This window comes from Dasypus novemcinctus, chromosome 29 (genome assembly GCF_030445035.2).
Source record: "Dasypus novemcinctus isolate mDasNov1 chromosome 29, mDasNov1.1.hap2, whole genome shotgun sequence".
In the NCBI taxonomy this organism is placed as follows: Eukaryota; Metazoa; Chordata; class Mammalia; order Cingulata; family Dasypodidae; genus Dasypus; species Dasypus novemcinctus.
The window spans coordinates 19,982,880-20,006,536 of record NC_080701.1 but is presented as its reverse complement, the minus strand read 5'-3'; the positions used below and the strand labels follow the sequence as shown (position 1 = coordinate 20,006,536).

At 47.4% G+C, this 23,657-nt stretch overlaps 1 long non-coding RNA gene across 1 annotated transcript in view; it reads left to right on the top strand.

The window, feature by feature from the left end:
- The first annotated feature begins 5,666 nt into the window (after positions 1 to 5,666).
- The window catches only part of LOC131276542 (uncharacterized), a 101,462-nt gene continuing 83,471 nt past the window's right edge, over positions 5,667 to 23,657 (top strand). Inside the window, exon 1 of the long non-coding RNA XR_009184000.2 lies at positions 5,667 to 5,797. This is a non-coding gene — a long non-coding RNA (uncharacterized lncRNA). The remainder of the gene's footprint in view (positions 5,798 to 23,657) is intronic.

The following is a 23,657-nucleotide window of genomic DNA, read 5'->3' as shown; positions in this document are numbered from 1 at the left end:
CTCTTCAGGGTAATAATAAGGAAGAAGAAATGGCCTCCTGCTCAGTGGAGCAGACGTGGGGGGCGGGCTATAGAACGAGCACTGGGCCTGGGTCAGCTGCAGGCTCTGCTTTGCCACTTACCTGTTGGGTAACTCGAGGTAAGTCGCTTCCCCTTCACCAGCCTCCAAAAGGTGGAGCTCAGAGTAAATGCCTCCTCAGGTACCTTTCTTTTTTTTTTTTAAGATTTATTTTTTTATTTATTTCTCTCCCGGCCCCCATCCCCCATTGTCTGCTCTCTGTGTCCATTCGCTGTGTGTTCTTCTGTGACCACTTTTATCCTTATCAGCAGCACCGGGAACCTGTGTTTTTTTGTTGAGTCATCTTGTTGTGTCAGCTCTCTGTGTGTGCGGCACCATTCCTGGGCAGGCTGCACTTTCTTTTGCGCTGGGCGGCTCTCCTTACGGGGCGCACTCCTTGCGCGTGGGGCTCCCCTACATGGGGAACACCCCTGCGTGGCAGGGCACTCCTTGCGCGCATCAGCACTGAGCATGGGCCAGCTCCACACGGGTCACGAGGCTCTGGGTTTGAACCTTGGACCTCCCATGTGGTAGGCAGATGCCCTATCCATTGGGCCAAGTCCGCTTCCTCAGGTACCTTTCTGGTATCACAACCCTCTATGGTTCTTTGAATAATATTGACATTTCCTGTTAAGTACACCGTTGAAAGAATAACAACTTACGTAATGCTTGGTGCCATTCTTAGTTGTTCACATATATTAACTCGTTAATCCTTGCAGTAACCCTACTTCAATGATAAAGGACTCTGAGGCAGATGAGAGTGAGAATCTTATCTGAGCCACAGAGTTCATCTGAGCTAGAGGCGGGATTTGAACCCAGAGAGTCCTGAGTCTGTGCCCTTCCCCTGTTCCACTCTACTGCCAATCTAGGGGCCCCTCTTCACTATCTAGTTCAGTTCTAACAACCTGAAGAAGCCCAAGTTCAGGCTCTCACATTGGTTTTACAAATGAGGAAACCAGGTCTCTCTGAGAAGTGAAGGACCTGCTTGAGTTAACACAGGGGCTTCCTCCTCCAAGAAAGGAAAGGGGGCAAATGCATACTCCCAGGGGGTGGGAATCCTGACCTTTTATTCCAGGCTGGCATTGCTGAGAACACCTGGGAGAATGGACATGGCAGTGGACTTGGGGGGCAAGGGCATTTAGGTTTCTTATTTTTAGCTTCTTAATTACAGACAATTTAAAACACATACAGAAGGATAGTGTAATGAACCCCCACATACATTAGCTTTAACGATGATCGTGCCGTGGCCCCATCGCATTTCATCCAACCATCCTCCACCTGTGTCCACCTTGGATTCTTTCGGACTAAACTCTAGACATCGTACCATTTCACCTGGTATCACTTAAGCAGGCATCTCTGACTGTCAAGCTTCTTAAAAACAACCACCCACAATACTCCTATCAGACCTTAAAAATTTTAAAGGAACAATAATTCCTTAATATCATCAATGAGCCAAGCAGAATTCAGATTTCCCAGATTGCCTTCTAAATGCATTTGGGTTTCCTTCTTCCTCCAGCTACCCATAAGCTCTGCGACCTAAGCCAAATCCCTTTCCCACTTTGTTCCCATTTGCTCAGCTATAAAATGGGACGTACAGTCAACGTCCCTCTCCTTCCTGCACTGGACGGTGGAAGTTGGGGGGGGGGGCTGGGTGGCCTTAGAAGAGCGGCATTTCTCACTAGGCCTCACGGCCGTGTTCGGAGTCTCCTCTGCAGACCACTGGGAGGAAGCTGAGAAGGGCTGCCCCCGTGGCGTGGCCTTCTGAGTTTGGCCTTCTAATCCGGCACACTCGAGAGAGCTCTGTTCTGGAGAATGGAGGGCATGAGGGCCATCCTTCACAGCAGCCCTGTCTCTCTGCCAGGCAGTCTGTGTGCAGAGCAAAGTGCATCTTTGTGACCTTTCTCTAGGCAGGGGAACAGAGAAGGTACTGGCCGCACTTACACCAGCAGAGAAGCGATCCTGCCTGGCCAAAGCCAAGCACAGTGAGAGCTGGCCTTGGGTACCCTGTGACTCCGTGCCATAGTGACCGTGGACTGAGAAGGCCTCCCCTGCCCTTGATCCCTGGGTTATAACCCCTGGGCCTCCATTTCCTCCTGTGCCACGCGAGAGGGCTGGGCTTGCTAAGCCATAGCGGGTGTGGGCTTTTTCAAATGGTATTTTCTCCTGAGATTTATATATGCCTGTGCCCATGGGAGTTACCCCTCTTTTTCTGCATTTCTTCTCTGCACCGCCCTCCTTGCCCCACGTTGGGAGTTTTAGGGCTAGAGGAAGGCCAAGTTCTCTTGACGAGCCAGTACCTTGGGAACTTGTGGTTTTGCCAAATTTGTCCACTGCCTTTCCAGCCCTGCAGGGCTAAGAGGAGGCCATCTGCTGGAGAGAGCGCGACTCCCGGGGTAAGGGATTGGCCCCAAGTGACCTCTGCTGGGGCTGTCTCATCTAGGGTTTTCGGGGAGCTTCGACTTTTTTCCATTAAATGCGTTTAACTGGGTGACTTGCCCTTTGGGGTGATTCATGAACACGATGAACCAGGACGTTGCAAATAGCGCCGCTCTAACTATGGGAGAAACCGCCAAGTGTCTGCTGGAATTTTCTGTCCTGGACTCTTAGCTGGGCTGGGGCCCAGGCAAACTGGCCCAGTTTCCTTGTGAGGCTCTTCCCAGATGGACACGACGGGGGCGTTGCCGCAAACGGCTCCCCTGGGCGCTTTCAGCCTCAGCGCCCAGCTGCCGGGGGTGAGGGGTCTCCGGGAGGCTCATAGGTTCAGGAACGGGTTCTTTCTTCCCCTAGGTGGGAAAACCTGTGGGGCTTATTCAAGGGGCATATCTCCAGCTCCCACCCCTGGCTAACTCTCCTTCCCCAAGCCCCCAGGGCAGGGCCTGGTTTGGCATGGTGGAGCCCCGTGCCTTCTGCTAGCTCCTCCACGCTCTCACCTGGCCTCCCACGGCTCCCCTGTCCCCAGCCTGGGGAGAGAGGAGCCAGTGAGGCCAGGGGCACAGGCAGGGGGTATCAAAAAAGACTGATCTGGAATCAACTGAAAAGTTTACTCTGTGCAGCACTGAAATAAAAAAGCTCATTCAGAAAGTTAATGATTTATTTTATAGTTTCATTATCAGGGTCACATTACTCAATAGCATTTCAAACATGTCATTTGTACAAACTATGGTAATTAAAATTTATAACATACTTCATCAGCAGCATATGAATCTTTTAGCCGGCACTCTGCTGTCATATAAACAGTGTAATTTCAGCTGCAATTCACCCTTTATTGGCTCTCATTTGTGATTTAACAGCCATCAATGACTGTGCTATAAAGAATAAATTAACCATCCGTAAACCTTATGATGACAGGGACAGTCAAATAGACTTAAACGCCTTCCGCCCAGCTCTCGGCGCCGACGGGGGAGCAGGTGAACCCAGGTACAGCCTCCCTCCACACCCACCGCTCCTCTCGAGGGGCTGGCTCCTGGTGGGTTCTGAGATCCCTCTGGCTGCTGCTCACAAGTGTTTTGTCTTTTCTGCTCTCAGGGTAGGGAGACGGAGGGAGAGAAGCCCTTTTGCAGACCTCCTTGGGATTTCTGTACCCAGAGAGGGACTTGCCAGCCCTGGACTGCCCAGCAGTTGTCAGATGCGAGCACTCGGGCTGTGAGGGGGCACTGCAGAGCTGTCGCACGCCTGGCTCGGAGCACCGCTGGCATATGGCAGCTGCGGCCAGAGATGCTGAACATCCTGCCGTGAAACCTATTTGTTCTGCCCCTGAGGCCTCTAGCTTCTCCACTGAAAATGCCCAGGGTCCACCGTTCTCCTTCTGCCGGGAGCAGCCTGAGCCCAGAAGGGCCTTGCCTGGAGCCACATCGGTTCTAGGGCAGGGGCAGAAGGAGAGCCCAGGACCGGCAGCCAGCTCCTGGGGCAGCTCTGGCTTGCTTGCAGGGTGTCCAAGTGAGGATGGCTTGGGGCCCCCCTTGCCTGGGGGCCTCGCCCAGAGGCGCCCTCTTGGAGAGGGTGGGCAGGGCCATCTGGCTCGGCCCCATGGCTGACACTGCGCACAGCTCATAAATGCACCGGATTGGATTTGTTACCCAGACGTCTCCAAGGAGCCTGGGTCATGCAGGCCAATAAAATTGGCCTCATAAATTCATCCTGACATGCAGGATTACTCCAGCCTGCTGAGGTCACCTTCCTGCCCGGATTTATCACCAGCCTATGGGCTAATAATCCTGTTTACTGAGTGTTTCTCTCCTGTCCCTCCACTTCCTCTCCCTTCTTGGTCAGATCCTGATCAAAGTGTCCCCCTGGAAGCGTGTGGAATAGAGGAAGGTGCTTATTTCCCTTTGGTTGAAAACAGTACTTTGGTCATTTTTTTTTTTTCCTGAAAAGTTATTTGCAGTCGTGTCAGGTCAGGGCCCTGTTTGGAGTTTTGGCTGAAGAAGGGTGGTGGGTCTCCCAAAGTCCTAACTGAGCTTGTGACATTAGGTAAGAAGTGACGTGGGACATGTGCTGGCCCTCTGGCTCATCACCCCCACTGACTGCTCATCAATGTCAGTCTCTGCTTAAGATTTTAAAGAATTTAGTGTTTCTGCGAAAAGGTGGCAGACCTCCCATCCCATGGAGTGATGGCCTGTGTCCTCCCTTCTCATGACCAGAGGGTGTTCATGGCAGCTAAAGGGGAAAAGGCCCCCCATGGCTTTGAAAGTCCCTCCCAACCCTGAGATTCTCTGAACCTGCTTTTTAACCTTTTACAAGCTTCCAAGCCTCCTGCTATGGTTTCAATGATCCAGAAAGATAAAAAGTCGAATTGGGGTTGCTCTTAAGATGTGTCCTACATGCAACAAGTAGCTGGACCATGGGGCCTCCTGGCTCGGTGTCGCAGTGACATCGCTGGGGCTAAATGCCTTAGTGAGACCTTTCTGGGGATGTGTGTCTGAGATCACATACTCAACCATTACCCAGTAAAATCTTTCCCTGCATGAAATCGGAGGCCCTGAAGCATCATGGAAATGGAACCAGGTCCCTTTTGCAGGCGAACTTCAAGGACGACTTACCCTGGGTTAAAGACCCATGGGGACGTGGGCACCTGTGTGAACTCAGTGGCAGTGCTCCATATTATCTGTCATCAAATTAGCCAGCGTTTATTGAATAATTTCCCTGTGAATTTCAAATTAGCCCGTCCCTGCCCTCCAGGTACTTATAATCAGTCCAGTGAAGGCTCGGAATCAATTATCTAGCTGATTTTGGCCTAACAATAGAGGTACAGAAAACTATAGTAAAACGCTGGTGGGAGATAGTGATTTCACCGAGGGGGAAATCCTGGCAGTGGTTTTGGAGCCGGGCATTCATTTATTCAACCATCCAACAGTTCCGAAGCCCTGCTTCTACCCTGGCGCTGGCACCCGTCCGCTTGCAAAGTTTTCTTGGCTGGTGCTTTGGGGCCAATTGCAACACAAGGCATAACCCTTTTCCAGCCCAGTGACCTTTCTCTGCTCCCTCTCTCCAATCTCTTGCCCACCCTGGGCTCTCGGCCAGCCCTGCTGATGTGGCCTGAGAGAGCCTTAGGAAGACAAGGCGCGCTTCGAGAAGCTGGGCCTGCTTCCATTCAAAGGCCGAGGAGGGCTGAGTCGTGCAGCCACGCAGCTGCGCAAGGCCTGGGCTGTCACCAGCCAAAACCAGCCCCACAGGAAGCGCGAAGCTGCTTGCTGCAGCCCAAGGGCCTGCTTCTTCGCATCTCGTGATTTCTGGCTGCGGGGTGAGTAGGGATTGTGGGAGAATCTGCCAGGCTCCAGCAGAGGGAGGAAGAAGAGATGGGGAGACTGGGGCTTTGTCCTGGGGAGACAGGCCAGGGCGGCTGCTGGTGGCCGTGGCCCCGGAGTATGCCAGGCCCCTTGAGTGCGCTTTCAGTCGCCACCTCCGTTCCTGTGTGCTCTTTCTTGCCCTCTTTCACTAAGGCTTCCAAGGAGGCCAGAAAATAAGTGGATTATTTTCTAGGGCTAGGCACCTTCACATCGGCTGCCTCATTTCCTTGTCACAACGTTCCTGAGAAGTGGCTAATTTTATCTCCATTTTTTTTTTTTTTTAATTGCTGGGGCAATCAGCTTAGGAAAGGTAAGCAATGGGGTCAAAGTCACAAACCTAAGTATTTGGACCAAGGCTGACCCTAAAATTCAGGCTTTTTAGAAATCGTGCCGGGCAGCTTCCAAACATCAGGCGTGGGAAACCGGCAATATGACATCGAGAGGCTTGGCTGGTTCCAGGCCTGGCCAGGGGCAGAACTGGTCTTGAGCTTGGAATTTCTCCCACTTGACGAGGCTGTTTCCCACCTGACCCTCTGGAATCACACTAAAAGGAAATACTTGCCCACCCTTGGACCGTCGCCTGGTGAATAAAACACTGGGGAATTTGCTTTGGGAAGAGAGCAAATAATGCCACTGTAGATTTCATGCAGACGCGTATTTTTGGGTTGGAAATAAAGCTGACTACTGTCCCTGGGTTCAGTTGGCCCAAGGCCAGAGTCATTTCCGGGCACAGCCGTGTGCGGACTGAGGTGGAACTTTAAGGCCTTGTGTGCACCTTCCTTCCCCAAGGACACGTACGGCCAGAGGGCCGCTGCTGGCGGTGGATTTTCACAGCCCTGGCACCTGCTGGTGTCGCCAGCCGAGATCCCTGCGTCCTGCGATTGCCCGAGCAGTGCCGTCGTGCTCTGGCACCTGCTGGCCTGCCGCAACGTCTGCAATGAAAGGGGCTAGGTGTGAAGAGTCTTCTGTCAAGCACAACGAGACAAAAACCAGATACAGGCAGGTGGTTTGCTTAGGCCTGGCATCCACCAGGGAAGAGTCCGTGGCTCAGAACGCCCCTCCCACCCCCACGCGTGGGCGTGGGGTTAGGACTCACAGGGTCCTGCGTGTGCTCACGCCGCGTGGGCTCGGGGGGCGGTAAAGAGAGACGGCCAGAGAGCAGGGAGCCCCTGTTGTGCCAGCTTGCTTGCCGGGAGGCTCCGCTGCACTCAATATGGAAACCGTTCCATCCTCTTGGGCACCTGCTCCTGGAGTGGGGGCTGCCTTTCAAAGGGGACAGTGTGGATCACACGGAGAGGAGGCATGAGCCAGGGGTCTCAGTTCCAGACCTAGTTCCACTGCCCACTACCACCTGCGGGACCTCGATTTCTCCCCTGCCTCGATTTCTCCACTTGTGAGTCAAGGCACAGCAAAGCTCCGTCACGATATGCAGGAAAGGCATTGTTTTTGGAGATGAGGAACCCCCTTATTTTTTTTTTTAAAAGATTTATTTATTTATTTCTCTCCCCTTCCCCCCTACCCATCCCGGTTGTCTGTTCTCTGTGTCTCTTTGCTGCGTCTTCTTTGTCTGCTTCTGTTGTTGTCAGCGGCACACGAATCTGTGTTTCTTTTTGTTGCGTCATCTTGTTGTGTCAGCTCTCCGTGTGTGCGGCGCCACTCCTGGGCAGACTGCACTCTCTTTTGCGCTGGGTGGCTCTCCTTACGGGGCGCACTCCTTGCCCATGGGGCCCCCCTATGCAGGGGACACCCCTGCGTGGCACGGCACTCCTTGCGTGCACCAGCACTGCACATGGGCCAGCTCCACACGGGTCAAGGAGGCCCGGGGTTGGAACCGCGGACCTCCCATGTGGTAGACGGATGCCCTAACCACTGGGCCAAGTCCACCGCCCCCCCTTACTCTTGTGCTCAAAGAGTTGTGCTCTTAATGGCATAGCAAAATGGGTTTGTAGTCATCTTGTTTAGAGACACCCGGGGGGGTGGGGGTTCAGAGCAGCCCTGTGGGTGGGACTGGGGCCGACTCAGGGGCTCCTCAGAGAGAGGCCACAGCCTGCACTGAAGCTGGGACCGGACTGGGGACGACGGCCTGGGTTTTGCCTACAGGGTCCCATGAGAGGACTTTCATTTGTCCTCTCTTATTTAATCTTCCCATTAATCCCGTGATGTAGGGATTCCAATTTCCAATTTACTGGCGAGGAAACTGCGGCCCAGCACGACGAGGCGATTTGCTCCCCGGCCCCTGTCCAGGTCCGCAGAGCCAGGAGTCCTGGCAGCTGCTTTGCAGAAGCGCTTTGCTTTGGATCAGCCCAGCAAGCACACTCGAGGCTGGAGCCCAGCTGCAGAGGTGACCTGCCGGAAGAGTGATTTGAAAAAAATCAATCAATAAAAGGCGCAGCACAGGGAGGGATTTCAAAGCCTTCCCCTAATCAGGACAGATAGCCTGCTACCCCTCAGAACGCAGCTCTTGCCACCAGCCACTGCCTCACTGGCTCTGAAATTTATGCGGGAATTTAGACAGAGAACACAAATCATCGTAATCTCCCGATGAAAGATCACTGTCTCTGCAAATGCATTACCTGCTTGGAAGGCGACATGTTAAAAAATACTGATAATATATGGGCACGGGGAGAGCGATTTCCATGCCCGGGCTCCTCCAGCTAAAATACGCACACCTGCGCAAAAGGCAGCAGATGACAGAGTGAGCCACCAGGGCCCAGGCGCTGCTTCCGCGTGGAGCTCTGACTGTCACTCCCAACAAAGGACTGCACAGCACCGTCCGAGCCACCCGTCCTCACCCTGGCATGGGGCATCTTGGATGGAGGAGGCTGGCATTTGATTCCATCCTTGTCACCCAGGATCAGAATGCCTCTGGGGTTCATAGCGGAAGGGCGACCTGGGGACTCCCTGCTGGAGGAAGTTGAAAGGATGAGGAAAAGGAAATGCCCATCATCTTCTTTTTTCTTCCACGCCCCAAGACTTGCCTCACTCTGCAGGGCCCCTTCACGTGGGGAGGGGACCCAAAGCCAGCCCACGGCTTGCGGGCCGCCTTGGCTGGAAACGCTTTCCCCCCATGGAAAGTCAGTTGCTCCAGGATATGGCAGGGTGGGGGAGCACGCGGGGGCTTGGAGCCAGGCCGACCTGCTTTCTCAGACTGTGGCTCCAGCTCCCTCCCCCCCACCCCCAAATAACTGGCAGTGTGATTTGGGGCCCATTATGGGTCTTTAAGTCCCGGCCTCATTCTGGGCCCTGCTCTGCCTCCCTCTCTCGGCCCCGAGGTACTTGGTATTATGGCTCAAGGTTGCATCTTGGTCTTCCACCCGCTCTCTCCTACCGCAGCGCGGGTGCAGTGCCAAGGCCAGCTTTCCTACGCGCCTCCGCTCGGGAGAGAAGCAATTCGGTGTCTAATGGGCCTGCGGAACAGGTGCATCCCTCTTGCTGTAACGATTACGGGATAAACAAAGCAGAAAGAACCCAAACCCAAGTACATTGTCCTAAAGGGGGATATAATCCTTCGGAATGGCCGGGATGTTTACCCAAGCAACGGAAGGGAGAAAGGCAAGAGGCGCAGATGCACGGGGACTTGCGCCCCCGTGTCGCGGTGGGAGGAGTGACCTCCGCTGACCTGGCTGCAGCTCCCGCGGCGGGTGCTGCAGGTGGAAAGGGGGTGCCGGCACGTCTTCTCTGCCATTCTTCCTTCTTTCTGGACAGAAAGGAAAACGAGCCCAGGAAATGCTCTTGCCACAGAAAGGCAAGCTTGGAAGCGTCTGGGTTCACGGCCATGCTCAGGGGACCCATCTGAAGGCAGAGGGGGTGTTTGTCAGAGGGTGGCCTTGAGGGGACCCCAAAGGCCTGTCTGGAACCATGACTGTGCCGGGCTGCCCAGTAACGGCCTGGAGGAGTGGTGCGGGCTTTCCAAAGCCGCCCCGGAGAGGAGCCAGCCTGCCTCGAAGGAAGCTGTGCGACAGGTGTGTGGCGCACCTGCCCCTCCCCTTCCTGGACCCACGTCCCCGCCCCAGTCATTCTCCAAAAATGACTTTTGGCTCCGTGCCCCCGGAGCATAAAGCCAAATGCCTTTTGTGGGATGGGCCTTCTTGTCACATTAATAAGCTACAGGATCAACGAACACAGCCCCTGCTCGCCCCGCTCCCCTCTACGCTGATGACCAGATGGGAAAGCGTCACCGACGATACCCACGCTCTGGGGCATCTTTTGTGCCTTTCAGTCTGGACCCCTTTCATTTTACCTTTTCCTCCCATGGAGCGTAAATGTCATTAAATAGACATGCGGATGCTAAATCCCTTCCTTCGGTGTGGTAATGAGGATAGGAAAGAGGCAAGGAAGAAGAGCTGTGAATAAAGGTAGTGAATGTCAGATCAGGGCGTGGGATGTGGGGAGGCGAGGGGCAGAGTTAAATGAAAATTCAGAACTGAATTTTGAGCAGATGTGAGATAGCATGCATGCAAATATGAGCACTCATTTATTCATCGAAAAATATTTATTGAGGGCCCATTATGTGTCAGGCACAATAGATAAGCCATAAGCAAAAAATGGATGTGTCTTTGTCCTCAGGGTGTGTACAGAAAATAAAGAATCAAAAAAACACAGGGACTGTAAAATGTTAAGGAAGAGCAGTGCCTGGTCCTGTGAGAGCACGAAGTGTTGGCATTGGATCACATCAGGGACATCATAGAAGGTTGCCTGGAGGAAGTGATAATTGAGTTGAGATCTAAAGTATCAATAAGTATTCGCTAGGTGAAATAGAGAAGGAAGAGGGTCCTATTCAGGTAAGTAGCATGTGTCAAGTCATAAGCAGCAAAAGCAAAGGGCTGGGGGAAGTGGATGTGGTTCAATTGACTGAGCTCCCACCTATTACATGGGAGGCCTGTGTTCTATTTCTGGTGCCTTCTAAAGAAGATGAGCAAAACAGCAAACTGACACAACAAAATGACACAAGGAGGAAAACATAATGAGAGACACAACAAAGCAGGGAGTGGAAGTGGCTCAAGTGATTAGGCGCCTCCCTCCCACGTGGGAGGTCTCAGGGTCTGTTCCGGTGCTTCCTAAAAAAAAAAAACACCAGCACACAACAAACAGACACAACAAATGCAAACAACAAGGGGGTGGGGAGAAATAAGTAAAGAAAAAAAATCTTAAAAAAACCCAACAACAAAGGAAACATTTAAAGCACTCTTACAAGTCAATTAGAATAGCACAGATAACCTCGTAGAAAAATGAGCAAAAGACACAGGCAGACATTTCATAGGGAAGACAATATACGGCCAATGAGCGCACATAGAGATGCTCCACGAAATTTGTGATCAGGGAACTACAAATAAAAAGTCATAGGGAGATTTACTTCCATTCGATTGGCAGTGCTGCAAAGGCTGACACTACCAAGTGTGGCAGAGCCTGAAGGACACAGGGTCCCCTTCAGCCTTGCTGGTGGGAGCACCGACAGGTATAACCGCTTCGGCAGTCAGCCTGACATGATTTCCTAAAGTCAGACATTCCTTTCCCTTAGAATACACACCAAGGAAAAAAGGGAGACGATGTGATGAGTGACCAACAGGAAAACTATGGTGAACTATGGTGAACTATCATGACAGGTGACAATACGGCTGAAGCTGAGTAATACTATGTTAAATAAAAAAAAGCAAGTCCCCCAGGAATACATGCAGTATGAGGCCGTATTTCAAAGTTAAAGACAACTGCGTGATTTTCAGGAATGCACACATATGGACTAAAACTCTATAAACAGTAAAGCCAGGGAACGATGCACCTCAGCTTCAGGGTGATGGGTGGGAACCAGGAGGCTGAAATGGGGGTGACCATATGGTTGGATGTAGAGTCATGTCACATCCTGGCTCTTGTTTCAGTAGTGGGTTTGTGAGTGCTTATTATGCTGTAAAAAAATACTTACGGAAATAAATGAATGAATAAAGAGCCAGGCCATGTGGGGCCAATGATGGCAGTGGGTCATTAAGTCAATGTTATGATGGATCCAATTCTGTGCCTAGTATTTAGAGAGATGATTTTTTTTTTCTCTGGACACTGGGAAGAAAGCTGTGTGCCTTGAATGCAGAGAGAGATTGGGGTGTGCGAAGGAAGGTAGAGCAGGATCTCACAGGATTTGGGATTTATGGTTAAATTTATACTTATATTTCAGAAGATTCATTCTGGCCGCACTGTGGATATCTTATTAGAGGTGGTAAAAGAGAATGTGGGGAAAGTCGTTTGGGAGGCTATGAGGTTATGCCATGAACTGAGGATTATGACTAATTCAAGTTAAAAAAATGCCTGGCCTTTGGAGAGACCCTGAAGAACGGGTGCACCCCTGGGGTACAGAGAGGGGTGAGTGCTGGGAGGTGAGGTGAGGGGTGAGGGCTGGAGAGGTAACAGATCATGTAATGTAAAAAGCCGCTTGGAGTACTCATGGACGAGTCTATGTGTGGACATGTGCTTTCACTTCTCTTGGGTAAATAACTAGGCATGAACTTTCTGAGGTCTAGGGTAAATGTAAACTTTACAGGACACTGCCAACACATTTGTCAGACCGGTTCCATTATTTTCCACACTCATCAGCAATAGGAGGGTTCCAATTGTTACATGTCCTCACCAAGACCTGATGTTGTTACTCTTTTTAATTTTAGCCTTTCTCTTTGGTATGTAGTGATATTTTGTAATGGTTTAAGTTTTATTGCAATGATGACTAATATATTAAGCATCTTCTGTGAAGTCTCTGGTCAACTAGTGTTTTCTTTCATTGGGGTTTTTGTCTCATATTATAGAGTTGTACGAGTTCTATATATATATTCTGCATGCTTTTCCATATATAAATATATATATGTAATTTTCTGCCAATTAGGTTAAAATCTTTTCCTTTTCATTTTTTGAATGGTGTTCATCTAAGAACACAAACTTTTAATTTTGATGAATTCTAACCGATTAAGAAATTTTTATCTATTAAGATTTTCTCCTAGAAATTTATAGTTTCAGCTTGTACTTTTTAGGTTTATGACATGTTGATTTAATATTTGTGCATGATGAGAGGCAAGGATTGAGGCTCATTTTAAAAATATGGATATTTAATTGTTCCAGCACCAATGCTGAAACAACTATCTTTTTCCCCATTAAATTATATTGTCATCTGTTTCAAAAAATAACTATATATGAGTGGGTCTATTTCCGGACTAGATCTTTGTGTGAATCAATGTTAGAGATCATACTATTTTGATTACCATCGCTGCATAATAAGTCTTAAAATCAGGTAATGTAAGTCTTCCAAAGTGTTTTCTTTTTAAAAAACTTGTTTTGGCTATTCTAGGTCCTTTAAATTTTCATATGCAGTTAAAAATCAGCTTATCAATTTTGATAAGAAAGGTCTCTGTGCATTTTGTTTGGGATTGCTTTGCATCTGGAGCTCGATTTGGGTAAGAACTGGCATATTAATAAGATGAAGTCTCCCAATGCATGAACATTGTATATTTCTCCATTGATAGAGGTCATTGGTATAGTTTTAAGTACAGTCATCTTACATAACTTTGTTACATGTATCCCTAAATATTTCAGATTTTATACTGTTATAAATGGTGCTTTAAGATTTCGTTTTCAAATTGTTCCTTACTACCATGAATATTATAGTTGATTTTTATACATTGACCTTGTATCCTACAACCTATTTGTAAGTCAAGGAGTGCCAAGGATTTTTGGCAGCCACCAGAAGCTAGGAGAGAGGTATGGAATAAATTTTCTTTTTGAGCCTCCAGAGTGACTCAACCCTCTTGACATCTTGATTTTGGACTTCTGGTTTCCAGAAATGTGAGAGAATAAATTTCCATTATTTTAAGCTACCCACTTTGGGGTAATTTGTTCAGGAGAACCTAGGAAACCAACACATGCTGTAATTCTTATATTTTATTCCTGTATGTACTTGTGTATGCCTGCTTTTAAAATTATTCTTTATCACTGTTTTTTTAAATTGATTAGATCATCATGTACTTTTGAGTTGTTTTCTTTGTATTTATTCTGCTTTGAGTTCAATGATTTCATCAAATTTGGAAAAATATTTGGTCATTATTTCTTCTCCTTTCTTCTGATTGCTTGATTTTTTTTTTTTTTACCAAATCTTAGAGCTCTGTTCACTTTTCTTTTTCAAGCCTTTTTTCCCTCTCCATCCTTTAGCTTGGATAATTTCTATTGCTATTTTTTCAAGTTCACTGATATTTTCTTATGCAGGGTCTAATGTCATGTCTAATCTAAAATGAAAACTTTGTTTAAGATATCATATTTTTCATCTTGACAAGTTACATTTGATTCTTTTAAATATTTCCTTTAATCATCTTTGAGTTCAGGTTTTCTTTAAAATCTTGTGCATATTTATAAAAGCTATTTAAACATTTTTGTCAGCTTGTTCCATTATATCTTTTATTATTTCTAGATCTGTTTCTATTGCCTAATTTTTCCTCCTGAATATTCCTCTCATGTGTAGTAATTCTTGATTGGATGCTGGACACTGTGAATATAATGTGGCCAAGTGTCTAGATTTTGCTGTTTTCCTTTTTAGGGTGTTGAAGTTTGTTTTGGCTTACAGTTCGATACTGTAAGGATCAACTTGATGCATTCGTATTTGATTTTAAACTTTATAACACTGGATTTAGAGTATTTTTTTACTCTGGTTCTATTATAATTCTACTTATTTGGTGTGGCCTTTATGGAATCTCTATTGAGAACCCTGAGTATCCAACAAGGTCTTATTCTTTGCCTGCCTCATGAAGTCACATCCTTTGCAAGCACAGTTTAGTATTCAGCCAAAGATTCAAGGGGACCCATATGCAGATTTCTGTAACTCTTTCTCTGTATAGCTCCATCTTCTCTTGGTTCTACCTTGAAAATTCAAGTCACCTAGGATCCCCCAACTTTGAGCTCTGTCATGTCAACTCAGTGAAACCACTGTGCTCTGCTAATGTTTTCCTTTTTTGTAAAGTAATCCAGAAGGTACTTTCTGACAGAGTTGGGGCGACGGTAGGCTTACCTTGTTTATTTCCCTTCTCTCAGGAATTGCAGTTTTAAGATGCCTAATATCAAAGTTCTGAAAATAATTTTTCACACAATTTGCCCAGTTTTCTAGATGTTTATGGTAGGTGGGAAAGTCCAGCTCCAGGTAAGTCAACATGATTCAAAGAAGAAGTCAAACTTTTGAGTTCTGAGATTCAGTAGAGGACCCTAAGCCTTTGAAGGGAAGTGAGGATCAGCCAGCAGAAAGGCAGAAACTTGGAAGAGTGTTGTATCATAGAAACCAAGGGAGGAAAGCTTTTTAGAAGGGAGGAGTGTACAACTATGTGGAACACTGCTGAGGAGTTAGGTAAAATTTAGGCTAAAAATCATCCCCTGAATTAAGTAAGCTGGAACCCACTGGTGGTTTTAGAGAGACCTGTTTCCAAGGAACACATTGGAAAGTAGATTGTAGTGGATTGAGGAATGAGTGGTAGGTGAGTTTTTTGGTTAAAGCCATACTAACTGTTGGAACAAATAAATACCAACATTTCAGTGGCTTCCCAAAATAGAAGTTAATGCATTGCTTTCACAACGGCTACAGTTTTGGGTGTTCCTGATCACTGGGCAGCTTTCCTCCATAATATGTTCCAAAGAAGCTTCCTCCTTCCTTTTTATTGGCTATACATTCCCTAGTGGGACCTTATGTTGCCGTTGTCTATGTCCAACTGGTCAAAGGAGAAGAAGCATGGAGAAGGCTACTTCTTAAAGCCTTTGTCTAGAAGTGACACACATCCCTTCTGCTCATATTCTATTGGTGGAACTAATTACGTAGCACACCTACGTGCAAGGGGACTGTAAATATTGTCTCTCCCTGGACAGCCACTGACTCTAGACAATGGATCTGGTATCTGCTGGACAACAAGCCTTTACTATCACTGCAGAGATGATGCTTTTGAGGAGTTTGCTTTGAATGGCAGGAGAGCGAGTGGTTCAAAGCTGGATAGAGGTGAGGGTTCAAAATTTCTTTTTTGAACCCAAGAGACTGATTCCGCGCTTGGTTTAAAGCTATTGGGAAAGACCCAATTCAAAGAGAGAGGTTAAGCAAAATGACACCGTGGGACAGCATGACAGTCAAAACTGAACTACAAGGATTGGCCTCAGGGAAGATGGGCAGATTCTGTTATGTTGGAAGGGAAGGAGTATAGGGTGGAGGCAAAAGTAGGTCTGCATATTTAGTAATAGGAGCACAAGGAAATTCCTCTCCGCTGTTTTCTGTATTCTCTGGGAAACCAGAGATGAGTTAAGAAGATGATGTGGGGAATGGAAAGTTTGAGGAGAGTGAAGGTTTGAAATCATTCATCTAGGGACTGTACTTATTATATGGTAGGTGCTCAATAAATGTTTGTGGAGTTGACTGATAAGTACATTGTCCTTCCTATGCATGCATGCCTGCATTCATTTATTTATCTAAATATATATCTATCTATCCTATCTATCTATCTATCTATCTATCTATCTATCTATCTATCTATCTATCTATCTATCTATCTATCTATCTATCTGCCTCCCCTTCCCCCAGCCAGTTGTCTGCTCTCTGTGTCCATTGGCTGTGTGTTCTTCTGTGACCACTTCTATCCTTATCAGCAGCACTGGGAATCTGTGTTTCTTCTTGTTGCGTTGTCTTGTTGTGTCAGCTCTCCGTGTGTGTGGCGCCATTCCTGGGCAGGCTGCACTTTCTTTCGTGCTGGGCAGCTCTCCTTACGGGGCACACTCCTTGCGCGTGGGGCTCCCCTACACTGGGGACACCCCTGCGTGGCAGGGCACTCCTTGTGCTCATCAGTACCACACATGGGCCAGCTCCACACAGGTCAAGGAGGCCCAGGGTTTGAACCATGGACCTCCCATGTGGTAGGCGGATGCCCTAGCCATTGTGCCAAGTCCGCTTCCCCTTCCTAAGGCTTTTAGCACAGCATCTGAAGATCATGATGCATAAGCAAGGGCCCTTGCCTCCGCTTCTGAGAGGGCACCCAAAGCTTGCTGTGAGTCCAGGTGCCGTTGACCAGAACTCATTAAAGGGTGAGCCCTCTTCTGCCACACCTGGATGAGCCAAACCATTGAATTCCTCAAGATCCTCAGGCTCGTTAGAGAAATTGTACCTCCAACAAGAGGCCAGGGACACATTTTTCACTTGCTGCCGACAGCAGTGGAAGCCCTGCATTGTGGAGGTGGAGCTTGGCCATCCCTTCTCCTCTTTCTGCTGCCTCCAGCATAGAGAAAACCAGACCACAGGGCTAGCAGGCACCTGCTGTGTGTACTTAGGATCAGGCCATGAACCTGAAATGAATGAAATAAAAGGTGGGCCCTCGGCCAGAAAAGAATGAATGCATCAAGCAAACATTCTGGAGCCCTCAGAAGAGGCGATCTCCATCTCCTTAGTGGGCCACTGCCCTCTCCATCCTTGTCCCTGGTCACCCACCCCTCCCGTCCTCTCCTTCTTTTGCCCCCTTCTCCCCCAATCCGCTTCCCTCCTCCTCTCCTCGGTGCCCCCCGTTTCTCTTGGCTTCTCTCACTCTGACCCTGAGAAGGAGCGTGCGCTGCCGACCCTGCAGCCAAGGGCTCCGGCAGCCTTCCTAGTGCCTGCTGTTCCCTGTTATTTTCATTTCCCTGTAATTCAAGGGGACAGGTGAGATGTGCTTCAAAACACTGTAATCATATTTTAAATGGAAATGAAATGTGTGAATTAAATGTAAATTACAGTAGAATGGAAGGACAATCACTATTAGTTAAGGTCTGACACCTATTTTTGCAGACCTTTCCCAAACGCCACAACTTGTTTCCCCACACGTGTGATGAGAGGTTGTAATTATGTGGCAGCTGCTTCTGCAGTTGGGCCGATGCTAGTTACTGGATCATTTGTGCAAAGGGGTCTGGATGTGGGGCTGCGGGTGTATTTTAAATAGATATGGACTGCTGTTGGTACTATAAAATTACCCAGAAGAAATGATATTTTTATTCGAGGGCCGTGGAAAGAAACCGTTTCTCCCCCTCTTGGAAAGGTGAAGCAGTAATATAAAGGGACACTTTTGTATAGTCAATTTATTTACGGATTCTCCATTTGCTTTTATATTGGAAAAATATGTGCTGTGCCAATGAGTTGCAATTTTGCCCTCCATCTCCATCTGCCTCCTTCCCACCAATGCTGAGAGCCTTGTTTGGGTCCCGGGAGAGCCCATGTTCCTTGTGAGTAGCTATTCACGGAGCATTTTTCAAGACAGTACTGGCTCTTTGTTATAATTCCTGGGATGACGAAGGGAATAATTTTATTATCTATCTATCCAATGCCATGACAAACAGCAAAAAGGATTTTTAAGACATCACTCAACCCCAATCAGCACAGTCTCTTGTTTTGTGTGGACAAATGGCTTAATACTTTTTAAAAAATTTCCAAGTCATTTCTTTCAAGTTGTAGAACGTTCCAGGATATGGGTAAATCTGGATCAAGGGGATAAAGACCGAAGTCCGCGAAGATCAATCAATACTCATTACAAAGAGATCTATTTACATATCCAGTGCTGATTCTAGTCTTGTTTGCATCAACTAAACTTCACTGGCTCCTTTGGAATCAGTCAGCAGATAATACACATTGACTAATCACGTGTGCCATTGAATTTTACAAAACTTGCATGTCTGAGGCAACAAGGATTCAGGCTTGGTCAATATTTAGTTCTCAGGGACACTCGTAATTAAGGTATAATGTCTAACCTGTGATAAGCAGAGTTTCTGATGGAGGATTCTCTGGAACCCAGCCAATTCTTCCCCTCTGCCCTGAGTCTCAGAACAAATCACCTCTCTTTTTCTAGACCACTGCCAAGGGATCTAGAACTGTCCTCAGACTGCCCTCCACATCACTGCCTAAGCTCACCTTCCAAATGCAGCTCCGAGCATTTCATCTGCCTACTGGTGAGAAATTTCCAGAAACCTTGGCATGAGAGTTGTGAGTCCCCGCTGTAGCCACACAGGACTGCTCACCCTTCTCTGAATACCCCCAGGTGCTTTCCCTTTGCTCAGGCTAGCTCCTCTCCTTTGACTGTCTACTCTCACCTCCTCTACCTGGTGAACCTACATACCTGCGAAGTTTTCTCCGGGACATGTCCTTGCAGGTGAAGTCTTCCCAAACTCTCTGCTGGCCAGACCAAGCACTCAGCTGCTGTGTTCTCAGGCAGGTTGCAGTTACTACACCGAATCACTGCTAACTTTATACATATCTACCTCCAGATCCATTGAGCCCACATCAATATGCCTGAGACAATGAGAATGTCTTCTGCCGACCTGGATGGTAAACCAGGAGAAGACTGTTTTGGTGATGGTCACTTCTCTTTGGAGAATCAGGTGCTAAAACAAATAGACATGCACATAAGCCAATTTTTGAATTCCCTAACAGTTTTCCTTTCTTGATGGCATCATCCATCTTCATCTTTAAATAAAACACAAAACTGCTGTACATAACAAAATGTAAACCACACTGAGTGTCTTCCTTTTGATTGCCTTATATCTACCCTTGCCTTGTTTATGTTGGTGTTGAAACTAAAGTTAGTTGGCAGCATGTCTTCTAAATGCAAATCTCATCATGGCACTCACTCTCCTGCCACAAAACCTTCAGGCTTGGTGATAGAAAGGTTTGTCAGAAGGGCAAAAAGTGTAAAAGGAAAATTTCCATAACCTTGGAGGCCTAGTTAAAAGAAAAGATCAGTGGTCCTGAAGATCTCCTCACATATCCTTATTTCTGTTCTATGAAATGGAGAAGGCATTCGTATATCCTTCTGTATAAATGAGGAAACAGATTCAGAGGGTGATATAAATAAGAGAAACTAAGGCAATGAAAGCTTATGTGGTAGGTTCACGGTCCCAGAGTCACCCAGCAGCCATGGGGCGCCTGAAATTTCTATATGTTGTGGCATGCCTAACAGATATCAAAGTAGCAAGTTTGAGCCAATGGATTTGATGCACATCTGATGAGAACCATTATTCCTATGTGACTGATTATTAGGAAGTCTGAAAGTTTGCACAGAAGATAGTAACTCTGATTGATATTGGGGTGCAGGGGTGAGTGTGGTAAGGGTGAGAGGAGGCGCGAACAGTTCTTGCTGTAAGATCTCTGACCACACAAATACCATATTGCCTGTGTCAGCCTCCACGTCACAAACCAGAAAATAAGGAGTAAAGGGACCTTCTGACCTGAATTTGAAGTCAAAAGGGTGCCACCAGCTCCCAGAAAACTGAGTCATCAGACCAACTCTTTCTATGAATACAACCAGACAGCCTCTGAAAACCTGGGACTTACGCTGGTAAACCTGGGTCTCGTGAGGGCTCCCTCAATTTGTGCAGAAATTCCACCAACTGTGACGAGTTTGATTTAGTGTCAGAAAAGGGGTTTGAAACAAGTGCATTTTCCTTATGACTCTTTTAACATCGGGATAGAAGTGGAGCTGATTGCAATTGATTTGTATATTCGGCATTTTGTGTGGAGTATCACAGCCTGTTTTATAGGAAGATAGAAACAAAGAAGGAGAAGGGAGAGAAATCGTTTTTCTGGAAGTCGCAGGACAGAGAGTACAAGGAACCTCATTTTCTAGAACAAGACTTGGCCCTCCAGATTGACATGGCTTTGGATCCCTGCTCAGTCCCTTACTTGCTGTGTGACCCTGTGAGTTGCTGAAGCTCCCTGAGCCTTGGTTTCCCCATCTGTAAAAGGACAATCATAGCAGGACTTAGCTCATACTTGTAGTGAAGATTCACTCAGATAGTGCATATTGCTGATGCTCAATAAATGACAGCAAAAAGAGAAAAACATAGAGGGGCCACACCCTAGACTGCTGTAAATCCACAAAGATAAGGTCCCAGAGAGGTTTCCAGGAGGTCAGTAGTCAAATTCTAACATCACTCTTTCTGGGACTGAATCTTCAAAAAGATGTGAAGAGGAAGCTCTATGCTCTGTGGTCTCTCTCCCACACCCCCATTGTCCAGGTGATTTTGTTTCTTCTAATTCATCCCCCTCCCTAAAACCCGCGTCCAGGAAAGGGCCTTACTTCTTAAAGTGTGACAGTCTAACGACAGTTAAAAGTGCGTCCCATAGGGGCAAGCTCATGAAAGAGTACTTAAAATATTTGGAAAATGTGTAGAGCTCTTTCTAGTTTGAAAGCGCTTTCAGCCATATTACTTCATTTAATCATCGCAACAACTCCATGAGTTATAAAAGTCAGGCATTATTTATTCCTATTTTAAGATAAAACGCAGGCATAGAAAATCAGCTCTACAAAATTCACAGTTTCATTTTCACAAATATGCTTTGAGGTGGGCTTAAATGACTCATCAAAGATCACACAAATAATAAAGTAAGTGATGGATCTGGGACGTGATTTTGTTGCTTTCTGAATCCAAGTTTAGTGTGTTTTATTTAACAGGGAGGGAAAGATCTTTAAGACAAATGACTACAGTGGAACTTCGGCATATGTGAAGAGCCTAAAGAGTGGAAATACTTTGAGGAGAGGGGGTCTTGTCCTGTGCCTCTGCTTTAACATGCCACAGAAGCCCAGGCTTCTCTGGGAAAGACCTACCCCTGCCCAAGACACAGAATGCCAACTGCGAGTGTTCTTGCTTTCTCTTGGTCTTAGGTGTCCGAGTGAGTCTGCCTCCTCTTCACTGTCTCCTCCTCTAAGATGCTTGTATTAGTTATCTATGCTGCATAACAAATTACCCCAAAACTTAGTGACTTAAGACAAAACACATATGTGATCTCACAGCCTCTGTGGGCCTGGAATCCAGGCATTAATTGCCTGAAATGCTGCCTCTTGGTCACAACTCAAGGTGGCAGCTGGGATTACAGTTGTCTTGAGGCTCAGATGGAGGTGGATCGACGTTCAAATTCATTAAGTAGCTATTGGCAGGAGTCAGTTCCTTGGGGACCTCAGTTCCTCAGAGGCTATTGGCTGGGGACCACCTTCAATTCCTTGCCACCTGAGCCCCTCCATTTGGCAGCTCCAACATAGTAGATGACTTCACCAGGGTGAGATGGAAAGAGCAAAGGAGAGCAAGACAAGTCCTAGTCTTTTGTAAGCCAACCTCAGAAGAGACACCCCAACACTTTTGCTGTATTCTGTTCATTAGCAGTGACTCACTAGGTCTGGTCCACACTTTAGGGGAAGTGATTTTACAAGGGTGTGCATATCAGGAGGTGGGGTTCATTGGGGACCCTCTTAAAAGTCTGCTTATGAAAATGTCTTTGTAGGGAAGCCTTCAGGGTCCATGCTCCTTTCTAACAACTTCCTTTGCTGATTTCTAGTCTGTAATCGGTCCTAAAACTTTGTGAAACAGTCCTGAGGGTGTTAACCCAAATCAAGTACCTGGACAACTGCCTCTATAATGGAGCATGTTGAATCAAATCTAAAAGGCACATCACCAATCTCCAAAGCCTCACTGAAATGAATGAAAATGGGTATAACTCAGCAACAGACAAGCCTTCAATTCTTTCTTGCTTTCGTTTACTCAAGTGGCTAAGATAATACATGAAAGTACAGGACAAGTTTTTTAAACCAATGGTCAGGGATCTCTTGTTCTCATGTCACTGCCCCTCCTCATTGCCCCCAGCACCCTTCTGCAGAGGTAAAGTAGGCTCAGTATCCAGGAATGTGGATGCTGGTGCCAGCTCTTCCATCTTCCCAGGGGGCACTGGCTGCGGACCGAAGAGGCATGCCCTGGTTGGCCTGGCCCTGCAGATCCTCCCATGGGGACAGCTCCTGGCTACCTTGAAACAGGACAGCATTGTTTCTCAGGAAAGTTGGGTCCTGTGTGCACAGAAACACACCACTGCTTTGGCAAATTCACTTTACTTTCATTCATTTAATTGCTTCTCTCAGCTGTTTGTTTTACAAGGAAGTCGTTTCATTAGTGCTACCAAGCCCACGTGCAAACCCAGTGTGCTCAAGCCTTGGGTTGATGTCAATTTTTCTTTTCAATGTGCCAGGCACTGCAGGGAGCATATAAAGCCCTGTTGGTGCCCTCTAGAAGATGAGTCATGGTATGCATTGACTACCACGGGACTAGGGATTTCATTAAGCTTTTGTGTCTGTGTCACTTCATTATTTAAAAGCTACTGATGGCTCCATGTTTGGGTGTGGGAAATGCCAAGCTCACTGGCATGACATAGGCCTTTCCCAATCTGGCCCCAGTCTGCTTCTCCAGGTCCTTTACGGATGGCTCGTTCCAGCAATCCCAGTATGCTTTTCCTTCACTTTGGAATGAATGCCTTCCCTCCTTGATCCCCTCTGCCCATCTCTGCCTGGTAGTTTCCTACATGGCCATCTTCCAAGGTCAAACTCAAAAGTCAACTCTCCTTTGCAGTTTTCCCTGACGTTGTTTTCCACTCTAGGCATGAAGTCATGGGTCCGCAGTAGCTGCTATCAGCACCCCATCCATATGCCCTTGGCATTTACCGTTTTTTGGACATACCAGCCTGGCTTCCAATGGCCAGTGCCTGCAGTCCTTTTTCTGAGGGCTTTTTTTGGCCACCAACTCTGCTCATGCACAGGGCAGGTGAGAAGTATCAGGGATTTATATTCTCAGAACAGCCTTCTATCAAGGACTGGCTGGAGTTGGTAGATAAATAGATCAGCTCTCTCATTTGTTGGGTGAGGTTGCTCAAAGACATGTGTTCTTCACTGAGTTCCACCAGAGGTCTCCAGTGGAATTAAACTCTACCTGTCTATAGCTGTGACTGGCTTGATGCATACCTCAAAGATGCATACTTGAGGCATACCTCGGGCATAT